We start from the raw sequence: 18,504 nt of genomic DNA on the forward strand, positions 1-18,504 counted from the left end.
TTTTTACATTGAAATTAAATTAATTCAATTTATAATTCTACTATTGCATTGAAATTTATTTGGAATGTCAAATTCAATTATAGTAATATGTGGATCATAAATTAAGAGATAATCTTAATATATTTTCTAGTGGAGATATCTCTATTGTTGCATTGAAAATGATTTGCATTAAAATTAAGTTAATTCAATTTATAATTGTACTGTTGCATTGAAATATACTTGGAATGTGAAATTTAGTTATAGTAATATGTGGATCATTAAATTTAATTTTATTGAATTGATTTTCTATTAATTTTTATATATTTTTTATTTTTTATATGGTACACTTGAACTCTATATTGGTGAAAATATTAGGAAAAATATGTGATGGTTTATTAATTAAACTGTTGACACTTGTTTATGAAAAGTTATCATGTTCAGTTTAAAAGATAAAATGATTTTCGTTTATAAGGTTTACTTGAAATATGTTAGGATTTATTTTATATGATATGTTCATATAAGTGGTGCCACATGTTGAAAATTTTTATTAATGTGTGGATATATATATGATGGTTTATTTATTAAACTGATTTTCCTTTATGAGTTTCACTTCAATTATATTAGGATTTATTTTATATGATATGTTCATATAAGTGGTGTCACATGTTGGAAAAATTTATGAATGTGTGGATATATGATCTATATCACTTAAATTAATGTGAAAATGTTAGGTAAAAGATGTGATAGTTTATTTATTGAATTATTGATAGTTCTTTGTAAAAAATTATGTTGTTCTGTTCAAAAGATGTGTCGTTTATTTGGTTCCCACTTTAAATGATTTTCTTTTATGAGGTTCACTTGATGTATGTTATGATTTATTTTGTATGATACATTCATATAAGTGGTGTCACATGTTGGAGAAGGGGCCAAGCCATCCTCGGCTGCGCCATCATCACCTCTGCTGCTACTATATGTGTTCGCCTTAAGTGGCACCAACTATTCACATTCCATATATACATAAGCCAGTCGTTACATTATCATATAACAAAAAAAAATTACCTATCCAAGACCAAAACCTCCATTACCTGTTCACGACCAAAACCTCCATTACCCAGTTCCCATCGTACGCGTGAACGAAAAATATCTGAGGTTCAAAAATCAATGGCTTTAATATCTCACTCTGAGTAACCTCCATATTCTGTCTCACAACGCATTATATAAAGCAGCTGTTTTCAATTGGAACAAACAAAGTATACATGCCTTATTTTTCAATTTTTAAATATGTACCTCACATAATAAAAAGGAAATCTCAAGAAAAAAAAACCAATGAAAGCAATGATACCTGCAAAAACATCAAACAACTACCATATGACTTTTTCAACTTCCCATTTGTAGGTGGTTTAATAGTTCTCAACAAACAATCGCGGACATAGCCGCACCAGTTGTAAGCACTGATTGCATTAATGTCATCAACACTTTTAAACAAGCCCCGGTGGCATTTATTTCTGCCAGGGGGACTTAGTAAAGTGGAGCAAGCAAAGAGGACAAATGCTCTCTTGAATTGATCATTTGCCTTTAATTTTAAAACCTGGTCAAACAATAAATCATCACGCATTCTGCCTTTGTCGCTGTAACCAGCTTCATCGATCCACTTGGCATCATAAAAGTGGACATGTGTGTGTACATTGAGAACTCCAAATGGTATGCCAAGGATGGAGTGGACATCAGCTGAACGTATGGATATATACCCTACGTCCTCAACTCTTATGCGACAATTATCGGCCTCATAATTGTCTATTAAAGACGTGCATAAGTTACGAGACAAATATGCACATTTCAGCTTCAACAATTTTCCAAAACCGATCTCCTCAATAGTTTTTCTCTTTTCTTTATCAAGCTGTGCAACTACTTCAAGAAACTTCGATATCGTGCATTTGTGCCACGCACCTTTGTGAGCAATTTTTTTTTTTTCATTTTTCTCCTGCTTCAAAGCCATACCATTATAAAACATCATGCATAGCCTATGTTATGGGTTAGGTCATAAAAATAAATAATTGTATCTAAATATAATTACCTTCTGTTTTATGGGAGCTTTTTTTTATTCAGGAAAGTTGTCATACTCTTCCTTTAATCTTTTTTTTTTCCTTAGCCATGGTTCTTTCTCACTAGGAAACATTGCATTTCATGTAATTCTGGCACCATTGTGCACTGAATTCATTAGAGGCTCAGATAACCTTCCCGGTTTTTGGTTTGATTTCCAATACTTCGCTATATAGTCAAACCTTTTATCATAATAAATAAAGTATTATCAACTTTTTGAAGAACTCTATAGTTATTAAATGAATGTATATTGCATCAACAAACTAACTTTCCTACCATGTAACAATTATACAGTTGAACAATTTAATTTTTCATTTCATATTTCTATAAATAAGAATCACAAATTCTATCAACATATGTATAGTATGAATTGCATAGTGCAACAGCAAAGCTTCCTAACATTTGACGAGTGTAGATTTGTGGATATTGTCGTTACTTCTTTACACTTCGTGCAAAAATAAAGAAAAACCTGCAAAGATTAAACTAAAAATGATATAGTGATAAGTAGAGTCGAACCACACATTCAAGATTTAAACTCGTGAACTCAAAATCAAAACCAAATTTTAAGGAGGAAGAACTTTTAAAACAATTTGATGATTTTCTGAATATTGAAAATAAAATAAATAAATAAATAAGACTAAATAATTTCTGATCAAATAATAGGAAAAATCTTAAAGAAAGGAATTCACCACCATACATCTATATAAACAAATTTCTTTTATTCTTGTCAATTTTCCTTTTATAAGCAATTCACTTCATCAATCCAATTACAACTTGGAAAGATGACGAAAAATATAAAATTAAACAACACTTGCTTAAATAAGAGAAAACATTTTTTATTTAATTTGGTAAATCATTAGTAATAGAAGTAGGCATTCTCCGAATTACCATTAATTGGCAAACACGAATAATCCTCCCTCTGATTTATTTTTCAATCAAATAACACAGAATAAAAGACATGTTCTAAAGAGGAAGATTAAAATAAGACATGAAAGAAATTCAATTACATGTTAACCATGGTGGCTTCATCATTCCCTCGAGATAAGGTTTTTAAGTTAGCATACTAATAAGAAAATAAATTATAAAAATTAAAATGCTCTTCATAACAAAAATTATAAGAAAGAAATTCAAAACAAAAATTCTCTAACTTTTATTATTTTCTTCCACTAATTTTGTACATCAACCTCCTCTACATATGTCCCTATTTATAGATTTTAGAATGGAACGAATTAGAGGAGAAAATTCTAATTACATAAGTGAAAATAAAATAAAATCTTCCTAAAATCTTGCTACTTTCCAATTTGGAATTATTTGCTTTCTAATTTGGCTTGATATTTTTGACTTGATGCGCTTTTCAATTTGGCTTGTTCTTTGTTGATTTGATGGAAAATCCAATTTTGAATTTAACTTTGACTGATCGTGTAATATCACATTTTTGCTATTCTTTGTCTCTTTTCTTCTCATTCCGAAATCAGCTCCTATAAAACATGAAAAGCAGGTATAAGAACATTTATCTAATAAAAAATATTTATTATTGAGTATAAAACAGCAAGTTTTGTGCCCTTATCAAATTGCCCTCAAACAAGCTTTTGCTAACCCTCTAGAAAATAAAGGCAAAAAGAGATAAGTTTACAAAATTGCTAATTTAACTGACTTCTAACTAAAGATGTGCCACTTTCGTCGGCTACTTTCGATTGCATTTATTATATCCAATAAGGCCTTAAACCCCTAGGTTACCCTAATGGATGAGCTATAACCTTGTAAGGGTTTCCAGAGATGATACCTACAAACATCCAAAATTGTACACACATTGCACTTAGCTCAATTACTTCCATGGAATCAGAAACGATTGCATACACATCATCATCAAGTTAGTCATTATGTCAAGTATAAGAAAGATTAATATTTCCAAGCAATCCCAAACCTCCAATTACATGAACTAATATTATAGTTCCCACACAAAGTTCAATTCAATATATTCCTAATAACAATCAATCCCTAGCTTCCTTTTGAATTAAACTAGCGTCCAATTATGTATTTTACCCTTTTGAATTATATTACAAATCACAATAGCTTCAACTAATTAATATTCCCTTCCGAGTTAGAGTACCAAAGGCATGAATTCATGATTACACTTATGCATGCGAATTTTTTATAATATATATATTCAAGAATAGCAAGATGCGCAATGTTTAAATCCCTTAAGCTTTCTAGATAACCCATGTAGCGAGTTTTAGGCTAATGACTTCAAACCATACGGTTTTAGGGCATTAAGTGTAAAAACACCCCAAAGAGCTTATTAACTTGAGTCAACTAGGCTTCGAACCTAAATTAGCATTACCAACATTTTCATTTTTTCCTAACTCTCCACTTTTTGACGTGAACACTCACTGTTTATTGAGGCAAGAGGCCCGGTTACTTCGTGAAAGACATTAACTAATCATGCATATTTCCATATCATTATGCCAAGGATATCTACTTTTTAAGGTCTATTAACTCGTACTCAACACATGTAATATATAACACAAGGTTAGGCCTATACCCCACAAAAAGATACTAGTGTGCATATGTGAGAAGTGATCGAAGTACACTAGAGACTAATTATTATTAACAACGGCCAAACTGGACAATGATGTAGACCACATATACCAAAACATGGATTAAAGATTCAAAACTACCCAAAACTATCAATTCTCAATCCTAGATGAACAATAATTTACCTAATTTTGACATGACATGCAACTCAACTTGTAATTTCCATAGAAGCAAAATCATTACCCCGCCCCCAAACAAAAGATAACAATGTCCCTAGTGTTGGCACTAAAGAATATGGAAACTAAATGGACAAGTATAGGTGGAAATATATAGGGAAACATTGGAACATAGTACCTCATTTGCTTCGATGTGGAAGTACAATCTTTGCAAAAATGTTATGGAAAACAATCAAAAACCATATCAAATAAATGTTGTACCCCCAAACAAAATATAACCGTATTTAAATACTAAACCGTTATGGAGCTAACGAGTAGAAGTAAGATACAACGACTAAGACCCAAAAATCAATCCAAGGAAACTGGAAAGACACAACCTGTAATGTTATCGATTTTTTTCCTATTTTCTATTTTTTGGAATTTATTTAATTTTTTTGGATTATTTTAATCATTGCCTCGTTTTGCGTGTCACGAGGGCCCCGAGGGGCGTTTTGGTCATTTTTGTTAGCCGAGGGTTTTAGAAGTGTATTTTTTTATCATTTTAAGTCAATTAGAAGTGACGGTATCATTTTTAGAATTTTTGGGAAGTCAGGGTGATTTCCAGACTTAGGAATTTCTCCCGGTTTTCTCATTTTAAGTGAGGGGCATTATAGCCATTTCACATGCAATACATATATGTGCAACTGTATATCTAGGAAGATTTTTTTGGGACAAAGGAGATAATGTATGGTTTGAAGGAGGGTAAGATTGTAACTTTGCACAAAATTAAAAATCAATCAAATTTTGACAAGTGGCACACTTGTGACCTGTAATACCCCTAGTTTTCAAAAGGATAAAAAAGGGAATTTAATTTTGTTTTTATAGTATTTTGATTTAATTATGTGACTTATGTGGTTTAATTGCTTAGTAGATTTAGTGTGAATTTCTTTTAAATTAATTGGTTAATTATTATTATGTGTTTGTTTTATTTAATTGGTTAATTAAAATTATTTATTAGTTGGTTTTATTTAATTGTTTAATTGTGATTAAATTTACTTCTTTGATTTATTGGTTTTAATTGACGTGTCTTTGGTAGATTATATTTGGTAGCTTTTATAAGTTGTTTGTGTCGTAGGGTTTTATTAATTTTGTATAATTAGGTCGCCGACTTATATTAGGGTTTAATTAAAGCCTATAGAGATACGGTTATAATCAGACTTAAGATTGGAATGCCTATATATATATATCCTGATATGTCTGCTAGGGTTGGGGAAGAACTATATTCACGTAATAAGGTTTTAAGAGGAAACCAAAGAGAGGTCTTGAGAGGAAAACTAGAGAGAAGCTTAAGGGGAAAAAGAGAAGGTTTTGATGATAGCTTGTGAGGCTAAAGGAGAATGAAGGGGTTGGTTCTGGATAGAATCAAGAAGTCACAGAGGAGGGGAACGGTGGCCAGAGGAGGAAAACAGTGTTGGGGTTGCCGAAATTTATAAACCTGGCGTTGAAAGGTTTCAAACCGAAACATAAAGGCAAGTTTCATTCTATCTCCTTCCTGTAAACTTGTGTTCTATGCATTCTATATAGTCTCAAGGAATTTAATTTAACTATTAAAACGGATGTTTTATGCATGATAGAGTCTCTGTACAATTTTAGACCCCTGTTCGTGTTTGGAACTATGAACTGTTGTGTTTTTGTTTTAATTTTTTGTCATAAATTTGACAAGAGAATTTAAGGAGTTCTAGGAATGAAGGAACTTGAATTGAACCCTAGGAATGTAAGAAAAATTCTGGAACGGAGGGTTGAACTTCGCCGGTCATGAAGAGGACAAACGGAGAAAACATAAACTGTTGCGATCATGGTTTAAGCTTTTGCTAAGTAATTCATGCTGGACTTAAATATGTTTCTAGGCTTGTTAGGACTTAATTTGAACCTTAAAAATCTTTAACAAAGTTGGGACAGAGGATTGAGATTTGGCCGGACGCGAAGAAAGTAACACAGAGGAAGTAGATTAGGAAAAACGAAGGATGGAGAAGTGGAGGCAGCTCCATTGAAGTAGAACCGGCTCCACAAAGTGTTGAGGTGGCTCCAATATGGGTGGAGCCAGCTCAACTTAAAATTGGAGGCGGCTCCAATTTTGGTAAGTGCCCAGAACGTGTTTTTTTGGTGGTTTTTGGACTACAGGGGCTATAATGCAATACTGAAGTTTAGTTGGGGGTTTTAAAATATTATATATAACATATTTAAAGACCCATGAGTAATGGTTTAGGCTGTGGGTAAGGGACATCATGAATTATAAACATAATTATGCATGGTGTCAAGGAAGGAGAAATATTTAAATTTCTAGTTATTTAAGCTAAATGAATGGACTGAAAGGGAAGTTGTTCTTGGGATTTTATATCAATGACCTATATAATCTAATCAGGTTCTAAGAACAATGGTTTCTGCTGTGGTTATAGATATCATGAACTTTAGATAAAAGTTACATGCTGTCAGGAGTTGAGGGAATTTTAATCACTTGTTTTGTTTTAATCCAATTTATATGGATCTATATAAAATACTTTTGGGGGTTTTATATAATGTGTAGTTTAGACTTCTGAGTGTCATTATATCCGGTACGGGATTTATAATTGAGAATTAAAGGGACGTCATGAGATTTGAAGATTAATTTACATGCCGACAAGGATTGAGGAGGATTTAAATGCTAGTCTTCGTTTCAATAATGTAAATGAACTAGTATGGATGTATTGGTTGGGAATTCTAGTATAATGTGCAGTTTATAATTCTGATATTCATTATATTATGTTATGGATGATAATTGCTGAACTGTCATAATTTCTGTTCTGTCAATTATATGGAAATGGATGGCTTAAATTGTTTATTAGTACTTTAACAATTTAAAAGGATGATCTATGATTATAATTATATACTGGATGCATAATAGGATCTTGTCTATATTTGATTGCTATTATGTTTGTTTCTGGATATATTTGATGTTCATTTAAATGTGTATCATCTGTGGATCATATGCATGTATGTACCGGTATGGGACGGTGACATACGGAGGGACGGATTAGATCAAAACACTAATTCCAACCCAATCATACATATGGAATGGATTAACTAAAACAGTTAACTCCTACATGGATGCATGTCCTGTCAACTAAAACAGTTGAATGACATAATTGATGGTTGCTTTATTTTTCAATCTTATGAAGGAATTTATATATATATTTATGGTACTGTGGTACGAGCTTGAGTTTCCTGATCACGGTTAGGGTGCGTATATCGCCTAGGATGGATAACTGGACATAGGTGTTGTTCCCTGGTAGGTCTAGATACCCATGACCACATTATATGTAGTTTGCGTGGTATCTCTACTCATGCTGAGACAGACCTACTGGACTAGCGAACGTCCTATAGTGTGTACTTATATCTATATGGACTACTTTAGTTATTATTGAGCTATTTAGGATGTATCTGCGTATCGGGTTTATATACGGATTATAGTAGATTGGAACTTGCATGTGGGCCTGACCCATTCTTATTTTTCAGGTGTTCGTCAGTACCAAGCTTAGAGCTTGATCGTGTTGATGCAGATACAGACACTCACTCTTCCGCTTATATAGGACTTCCTTTCTATTTTGGTTTTGGATTTTTAATTCTGTAAATTTATTTAAGGATTTGGGATTAGGGGTCCACTAGGTGGATTCCCTAGTTGTACGGATTTTAATTATCTTAATTTATTATTTAAGGTTTGAGGATTTTCATTTTAGTTTTCTTTCAGCGAATTATTCTTTTATTATTAATCAAGTTTTTTTTCCTACTTGTTTACATATTGATTGTCTGATATCCCTCGGTTCTGTGCTCGGACTTGATCACCCGTGGCTCTAGAATCGAGGTGTATCACAGTTGGTATCAAAGCACTCCAGGTTCTAGTGTCCTTAGGAGTGTTTTTCGTTAGAAGTCTTCTACGTTGCGTCTCTTAAACAAACTTAGAGCCATATTAGGATTCGTAGTACTCTTTTACGGTTCGTTAGGAGGAGCAGCTAATGTCAATTATATTCCATAATTATGGAATGGTTGACACTAGAAGAAGGATGGGGTCCGTGGCGACAGCGAATTAGACCCGACAGAGTAGAGGAGTACGTTATCGAGTTCTCTATCAGAAGCAGAACTTGGGATTGAAGGTTTAGTTCTAGTTGGCACTACTTTTAGAAGTATAAGCCATCGAAGAATTTAGGAGTGTGTTTTAGGTTACCGTATAGAGGGACCAACATGATTTTAGTTGTTCTCCTAAAGGAAACAACCGAGGAATGGGAGTCCGAAGAGGATTCTAGTGGAGGAGTTTTCAACATACCCAAGAAAGAGGGTATTGAATTTTGATAATCAGGGATCGCGTATTGATCACTTGTGTTCACTAACAGAAAAGGGATTGATGTTGGTGGCGTTGGTTGGGATCGATCTACATATAGTTAACCTTTTGTATTACCTTTAAACGAGGTAGAGAAAGAGAACTCTTCAGGAGTTTAGGATCGGATGGAGTTCTTATTGGAATGCAGCAAAGATTATATAGCACGTTCCGGGGAGTAGGGGGATTAGGTGGTGACGATCTAAGTTGCTTTATACAGCTACATTGACGGGTTGTATTCCGTGTATAAAGAGGTTGACGGTTAAGCCTTTGGAATTTGCTGTGGCAAATGGATGTTGTTTGAGCTATGGTTTGAGCTTAGGTTTTGAGGTTGGATAATAACCTCTGGAACTGGAAAAGGAGATTGTGAACCAATCAGGTACAGTTGATTTCCAAAAGAAATTTTCTTTGTTAAAAGGAACGATGTTTTACGTAGGGTTTAGTTGGGGACACAAGTGTGTGATCAGCCAACTACCGTTTTAAAGGAATAGTGTTAGTTACGCTAGGATTTTGAGCTTGTGGTCATAGGATTTGGTAAGTATACCTACCTTAAGCCAATCTAATGAACCTAGACATGCGTGGTTATGGTATGTTTTTAGGATGGGGTAAGTAGACCAGCAGTTCGAGTCAAATGATATAAATTCATTTGATAAACTGTAAAGCCGCGATGGTTTATCGGAAGAACTGACTTGGCTGAATATTTTCTCAAAAGTTTTAAACAGGTGTTTCCAAGTCAGTAGGAGGATTTTGTACTGGTTTAAGTACTTATTAGAATGGCACCGACTGAGAATAATAGACGGACTAACTAGTCATCAGTCAATTCTTAATTAAGAATTTTAGTTCATAAGGGGGTGTCATTTAGAGGAGTTGCTGGAGTTGCATATTAAGGAGGAAACAAGGTCTCTTCATTTGCACAAATAATATGGAATTTTTTTTTTTTTTTTAGGCCACAGTTCGCAACAAATAGTTGTTGCTGGGAATTGTTGACTTTTTGGGAGATATTCCTTGAAATTAGACAAGAAGTCTAACAGACACTTACTTGTATTAAGGAAGTAGGATGTCAAAGACTTGCAGGTCAGATTAAACATCTAAATATGGAAGCTGGTGTTACCTGACTAATGATATGGTCGTTAGATAAATTGGAAGGAGGATGTGAGAACTGAGGTTCATAACTCTTAGTTCCTTGTTTATCGTGGAGGAAACATGATGCTTCATGGCTTAAAGCAGCTGTTTGGAGGACAGACAGGAAGAGGGACACAGTGAGTTTGTCTCAAAGTCTGATATCTATTCGATAAATTCAGATGGACCATCAGAGATCGCTAGATCCTTGTAGCCATTTCTCTTACTAGAGAAGGAATGACAGAGTCGTTTCCATGGATTTGGTTGAGACATTGCTGATTCTACACAAGGGTCAGGATTCTGGTTGGGATATTGCTTGACTGATAAAATTATATTAGCTTCGTTTTATCCATTTTGGAACTAGTAAGATATTAGTTCCTAGGAATAGCACAGATCATGAGACGGCTTAGATGGATAGATGTGGTGATTCACACTTTGCGTTAAGTTTCATCTGTGAAAGTAATAGGGAGGAGGATGATTGTATCAACCGATATGGTAATAGAACCTTCGGTGATTTTTGTGGAATCAGTAGCATTTTAACATGTGGAAATGCTAACATTTGCTATTACCAGGGACATGGAGGCGGTCAACTTAGAATGTTTGAGCTGACGTCACAGGAGGTTGTACTTTACTCCGATGAGTTTAGGGTACTGAAGGAGGATTGGTAGTTGTCGTTCTGATTCTAGGAAGGTCGGAGTGACTGCGGTGTAATATTTATAAATTTTACAGTGCAGTCAAATGGATAGGAGTTACAGTACGACTTATCATGTTCGTCTTGGTGAGCCGGTACGGATAAATACATGTATATCACAGTCTCCAAGTGTCACCCGTTAACAAGGTGGAAAGTTGATACTTGGATATCATTGGAGGTTTTAGCCACTCCTTATCTCAACAGGGAAGTAAAACTCATCAGGAGGTGGATGGTTGGTAGACAGTACCGCCATTGGTTGGAATTTTAATTCCATATGGATTAAGCGTCGTGGATCAAACAAGTTCGATTGTGGACATTATTGTTAGTCGGGTTTGTTTTGATGTGTTGTGTCAGTTCTACATTGCGCTGATAATGGAGTTGTAGTATGTGGTTATCTTTTATAAGAGTTAGACACTGCTATGTTAACGGAGTTTTTGAAGGTGTGGAAGCAACAACTATGCTTCGTATCTCTAGACAGGAAATCGGATCATGGCAAAACATTGCCTTTTGGAGGAAGGTCAGGTTCACGTATCGCACTGACTCTTCACGGATTTTGTTATTGGTTTAGGCAGTAGCCTATTGTTTAGCGTTACCAACTTGTTAAGCGCTGAATGTATAGGAATTTTATGTGTTTGTTTTATAGAACTGGAAGGAATAAGGATTGTTACCCTTCGCTAAATATGGGTCTGATTGGATCGTTGATAGATACAACCTAGGAGTTATACATTTATGCTATATTTCTTTTACGTAGAAACTTAGTATATTGTTGGTTATGTTGGGAATTTGGTAGAGCTTACCTAAAAGGGGCTATACCACACGAAAACGGAAATGAATTTTAAAACGACAATAATTCAGAGTTTTGTGAATTTCGAGGACGGAATTCCTTTTGTTAGGGGGGAAGAATGTAATACCCCTAGTTTTCAAAAGGATAAAAAAGGGAATTTAATTTTGTTTTTATAGCATTTTGATTTAATTATGTGACTTATGTGGTTTAATTGCTTAGTTGATTTAGTGTGAATTTATTTTAAATTAATTGGTTAATTATTATTATGTGTTTGTTTTATTTAATTGGTTAATTAAAATTATTTGTTGGGTGGTTTTATTTAATTGTTTAATTGTGATTAAATTTACTTCTTTGATTTATTGGTTTTAATTGATGTGTCTTTGGTAGATTATATTTGGTAGCTTTTATAAGTTGTTTGTGTCGTAGGGTTTTATTGATTTTGTAAAATTAGGTCGCCGACTTATATTAGGGTTTAATTAAAGCCTATAGAGATACGGTTATAATCAGACTTAAGATTGGGATGCCTATATATATATATCCTGATACGTCTGCTAGGGTTGGGGAAGAACTTTATTCACGTAATAAGGTTTTGAGAGGAAACCAAAGAGAGGTCTTGAGAGGAAAACTAGAGAGAAGCTTAAGGGGAAAAAGAGAAGGTTTTGATGATAGCTTGTGAGGCTAAAGGAGAATGAAGGGGTTGGTTCTGGATAGAATCAAGAAGTCACAGAGGAGGGGAACGGTGGCCAGAGGAGGAGAACAGTGTTGGGGTTGCCGAAATTTATAAACCCGGCGTTGAAAGGTTTCAAACTGAAACCTAAAGGCAAGTTTCATTTTATCTCCTTCTTGTAAACTTATGTTTTGTGCATTCTATATAATCTCCAGGAATTTAATTTAACTATTAAAACGGATGTTTTATGCATGATAGAGTCTCTGTACAATTTTAGACCCCTGTTCGTGTTTAGAACTATGAACTGTTGTGTTTTTGTTTTAATTTTTTGTCATAAATTTCACAAGAGAATTTAAGGAGTTCTAGGATTGAATGAACTTGAATTGAACCCTAGGAATGTAAGAAAAATTCTGGAACGGAGGGTTGAACTTCGCCGGTCGTGAAGAAGACAAACGGAGAAAACATAAACTGTTGCGATCATGGTTTAAGCTTTTGCTAAGTAATTCATGCTGGAATTAAATACGTTTCTAGGCTTGTTAGGACTTAATTTTAACCTTAAAAATCTTTAACAAAGTTGGGACAGAGGATTGAGACTTAGCCGGACGCGAAGAAAGTAACACAGAGGAAGTAGAGAAGGAAAAACGAAGGATGGAGAAGTGGAAGCGGCTCCACCCTTCAATGGAGGCGGCTCCATTGAAGTGGAGCCGGCCCCACAAAGTGTTGAGGTGGCTCCAATATGGGTGGAGCCGGCTCAACTTAAAATTAAAGGCGGCTCCAATTTTGGTAAGTGCCTAGAACGTGTTTTTTTTTGTGGTTTTTGGACTGCAGGGGCTATAATGCAATACTGAAGTTTAGTTGGGGGTTTTAAAATATTATATATAACATATTTAAAGACCTAGGAGTAATGGTTTAGGCTGTGGGTAAGGGACATCATGAATTATAAACATAATTATGCATGGTGTCAAAGAAGGAGAAATATTTAAATTTCTAGTTATTTAAGCTAAATGAATGGACTGAAAGGGAAGTTATTCTTGGGATTTTATATCAATGACCTATATAATCTAATCAGGTTCTAGGAACGATGGTTTCTGCTGTGGTTATAGATATCATGAACTTTAGATAAAAGTTACATGCTGTCAGGAGTTGAAGGAATTTTAATCACTTGTTTTGTTTTAATCCAATTTATATGGATTTGTATAAAATACTTTTGGGTTTTTATATAATGTGTAGTTTAGACTTCTGAGTGTCATTATATCCGGCACGGGATTTACAATTGAGAATTAAAGGGACGTCATAAGATTTGAAGATTAATTTACATGCCGACAAGGATTGAGGAGGATTTAAATGCTAGTCTTCGTTTCAATAATGTAAATGAACTAGTATGGATGTATTGGTTGGGAATTCTAGTATAATGTGCAGTTTATAATTCTGATATTCATTATATTATGTTATGGATGATAATTGCTGAACTGTCATAATTTATGTTCTGTCAATTATATGGAAATGGATGGCTTAAATTGTTTATCAGTACTTTAACAATTTAAAAGGAGGATCTATGATTATAATCATATACTGGATGCATAATAGGATCTTGTCTATATTTGATTGCTATTATATTTGTTTCTGGATATATTTGATGTTCATTTGAATGTGTATCATCTGTGGATCATATGCATATATGTACCGGTATAGGACGGTGACATACGGAGGGACAGATTAAATCAAAACGCTAATTCCAACCCAATCATACATACGGAATGGATTAACTAAAACAGTTAACTCCTACATGAATGCATGTCCTGTCAACTTAAACAGTTAAATGACATAATGGATGGTTGCTTTATTTTTCAATCTTAGGAAGGAATTTATATATATATTTATGGTACCGTGGTACGAGCTTGAGTCTCCTGATCACGGTTAGGGTGCATATATCGCCTAGGATGGATAACTGGACATAAGTGTTGTTCCCTGGTAGGTTTAGGTACCCATGACCACATTATATGTGATTTGCATGGTATCTCTACTCACGCTGAGACAGACCTACTGGACTAGCGAACGTCCTATAGTGTGTACTTATATCTATATGGACTACTTTAGCTATTGTTGAGCTATTTAGGATGTATCTGCGTATCGGGTTTATATACGGATTGTAATAGATTGGAACTTACATGTGGGCCTGACCCACTCTTATTTTTCAGGTGTTTGTCAGTACCAGGCTTAGAGCTTGATCGTGTTGATGCAGATACAGACACTCACTCTTCACATAGGACTTCCTTTCTATTTTGGTTTTGGATTTTTAATTCTGTAAATTTATCTAAGGATTTAGGATTAGGGGTCCACTAGGTGGATTCCCGAGTTGTACGGATTTTAATTATATTAATTTATTATTTAAGGTTTGAGGATTTTCATTTTAGTTTTCTTTCAGTGAATTATTATTTTATTATTAATCAAGTTTTTTTTCCTGCTTGTTTATATATTGATTGTCTGATATCCCTTGGTTCTGTGCTCGGACTTAATCACCGGTGGCTCTAGAATCGAGGGGTATCACATGACCTTAGAGCAAAAAGGAAAACCCAATTATCAACCCCTCCTCCTTCAATTTTCGTTGGAGACCCTCCTCCCTCTATATTCCTTTTTTTTTTCTTCCTATATCTACATAACTATATACACCTCCATGCTTAAACCTTTGATTTGAGGAGTTTAGAGTGAAAATTCAAGGAAGCCATAAAAGGGAAAGTAGAGAGCTTAGCATGAGCTTCAAATTGAGGCCAATATTGCTAGGGCTTGGAAGGATTTCGAAATTTAGGGAAGCTGGTAGGGGAAGCCTAAATTACGAATTTCTATGATTTTAGTGAGTTTTTATGTATTTTCTTACATGAAAATCTTGATATTGTGAAACTTGTTTAATTTGTAAATTTTTTGTTGTGATGTTAAGCATGAGATAATATTGATCTAATTACTTGGGTTGAGAATATGATGGCTTCTTTTATTTGTACCAAGCATGCTATTTTCTATGATGAAATGTGAAAGTATGATTTGTATGATTGACTTCATGTTTTGGATGTCTTAATAAGATGACTATGATGTATATCATGATTTGTACATTGGTAAATGGTTGTATGATATGCATATTCTTGGCATGGGGTGAGTTGAGAGGATGAAGGTTTAGTGTGGGAGAAAAGGTTAGGAAATGAGATGATGGTGGTATTGTCAATTAAGATGGTAGTTATGATGGTTTTAGTGAGGTTGGGTTAGGGAAGGAAGAAGAGAGCATTTTCATTTCATGTGTGATGGAATGGTTTGTGAATTTGTGAAATTCATGTATAATTGATATGATTTATAATCCCATGTGTAACGACCCACTCCACCACATGGTATGATATTGTCCACTTTGGGCCTCAACCGGCACGGTTTTGCTCTTGGGCTTCACCCCAAAAGGCCTCATACCAATTGGAGATGACACACTTACATATAAGCACTTCACCTTTCCTCTACCCAGGTGATGTGGGACTGTGCACCCATAACTCGCCAGTGTGCTAGCCTGACAGTGTTTCTCGCACCCGCCCATGGCACACTCGCCCACAGAGTCATCACAATCCACCCCTCTTGGAAGCCCGACGTCCCGTCGGCACACTTCCGGTTGGGTCAGGCTCTGATACCATTTGTAACGATCTACTCCACCACATGGTATGATATTGTCCGCTTAGGGCCTGAGCCCGCACGGTTTTGCTTTTGGGTTTCACCCCAAAAGGTCTCATACCAATTGGAGATAACACACTTACAGATAAGCATTTCACCTTTCCTCTACCCGGGCGATGTAGGACTGTGCACCCATAGCTCTCCAGTGTGGTAGTCTGACAGTGTCTCTCGCACCCACCCACGGCACACTCGCCCATTGGGTCATCACACCATGATCCCTTTTCTTTGATTCCGTTTCTTTGGTTGCGGCTCATGGGATTTTTAGAAATGTACTTTAGGCTTTTTCTATGGAGCTGTTGAGCTCACCCTATTATTATTAATATTTTTTAGGAATTTGGAGGTGAGCCGGTGAATGATATGCATCAATGGACATTGATGTAGTTAGGAATTCATTTTATTTCATTTATATTGAAGCTATGTAATTTTGGTCGTGGAGGCCTCATTCCTTGTATTTAATTCTTTTGAAATTATATAAAATGAGATATGTGTAATTCGGTTTTTAAACGATGTATTGGACATGTATTCGATTTAATTAAAAGCACGGGAGTTTAGTTATGTTTCATACACTGTCAATTGCATGTTTAGGAATGAGATTATAATTTAATAAGGTCACCAAGGGACCAAGGGGGTACCCATGTACACAAGTGCTTGAATTTAGATCGGCCTTTTTCTGGGCATTTTTAAGGTTCTGGTCTTCTAGAACTGGTTCAACTTTCTTGGAACTGGTTCAAGGGTGTTTTTGGTTCGCATTATGGCATTCTACCCTGGTGGAACCGGTACCAAGATTGGGAACCGGTTTCAGCCCTCCAGTGTATATTTTTGCCTTAACAGTGTATCAGCTTTTACTTCCTGACTTTGTTTGGTCATAACTTCTTCGTTCCAAACCCAAATAGGGTCATTCTTAGCTCTATTTTCAAGGGTTTTGAGTTAGATTTTCAATGAGACCAACCTCATCTTCAAATTCCACTCATGTTGAGAGTTATGGTTGTTTTAGTGGAACAGTGTCGGAATTCCCCTTTAACCGAGTAAGGGTACTTTTGGGAATTTATAACCAATGACTGTAAAACCCCTTCGAATGTCATGGAATGACTAGAATGATTATTTTAAACCTCATTTGATTAGTTTAAGGATGGATTAACCCCTCATAATGTAAAATGACCATTTTATCCCTAGTGTGTCCTCGGGTTTGATTAAGAATTCGGTTAACAATTTGGACCCTCGGGTTCGGGTCGTTATAAATTTGGTATCAGAGCAAATTTATATTTCATATACTTATTCTTCCTTCTTCTTGTTTTGGTCTTGGCAAAGACCTTGTTACTTGTGAGTCTCCTATCTCTACATAGAAATTGTGTGTGTCAGCAGACAGAAGAACTTTTTAACGTTCTCTCTTTATTAGAGACCTGAGTGATGGTTTAATCAGGATCGTTCGACTTACCTCCACAGAAGGAGGTGAAGTTTTTGGTTTTGTGGGATTCGTTTCGAGAGGTCGTGACCAATACAACATGAGGCGTGACTTGTTTACCGGTGTGTACATTTTCTTAGAGTTTTGGTGTTAACAGTGGTATCTAGTACCTATGATGCGTCTCATGTGTTGGGGATGATTAGACCATGTGTTGTGAACCATGTGTCTAGAGTTAGGCGTAGGGATTGATATATGTGTATGCTTGAGGATTAGACCTGAGGATAAGAACAACATTGGTGTTGAAGTCGGATCGACGATGGGAATGGCCTGGCTAACCATTTCTCTGAGTCAATCTTTCCTTAACATAATGTCGGGTCAAAGGTTAACAATCATTGATGTTAGTATGCTTAGTGACAGTCGGAGTACGGTGTTATGCATTGCGTACGTGTGGTAGTATAATTCCATTTTAGAGTGAGTCTCATTTGGGATTGATGGTATTCTTTGTACGTGTTCAGGTGACTTATTGTGGATAGTGGTGTACTTGGTATGGGACTACGTGTCCAATGAGTTTCAGTTGTTGAATCAGTTGATTCTTGAGCTATGCTGATGGGTTATTTTTTCGGGTACCTGATGGTACATTTGACAGGTCGGATGGTTCTCTTAATTTCAGTTGTGGGTGTTCAACTATGACTTAATTATTGAAGGCAGTAGTTATCAGAGATGAGCGAGTTGAGCTCACGTATTGGTTCGTTAAGCGGTTTTGTAACCACTGTTTTGTGGGCCTTAGGGCGTTTAATGCGGATTGTGTGAGGCGCTGCTGGTTGGACCTACCGTGTGTGGAAATCAACAATTCCCTGGTGGTGCGATTTTATGTATCGGATTGGTTTTAACCTAGGTTAAGTGTTTTCCCTTGATCTCACATATGGGGGTAGATGATTAAGTGTTGTGACGACTTAGATTGAATG

This window comes from Cornus florida, unplaced genomic scaffold (genome assembly GCF_030987335.1).
Source record: "Cornus florida cultivar Cherokee Brave unplaced genomic scaffold, ASM3098733v1 CherokeeBrave_3.0.0_Hap2_Chr07, whole genome shotgun sequence".
NCBI classification, from domain to species: domain Eukaryota; kingdom Viridiplantae; phylum Streptophyta; class Magnoliopsida; order Cornales; family Cornaceae; genus Cornus; species Cornus florida.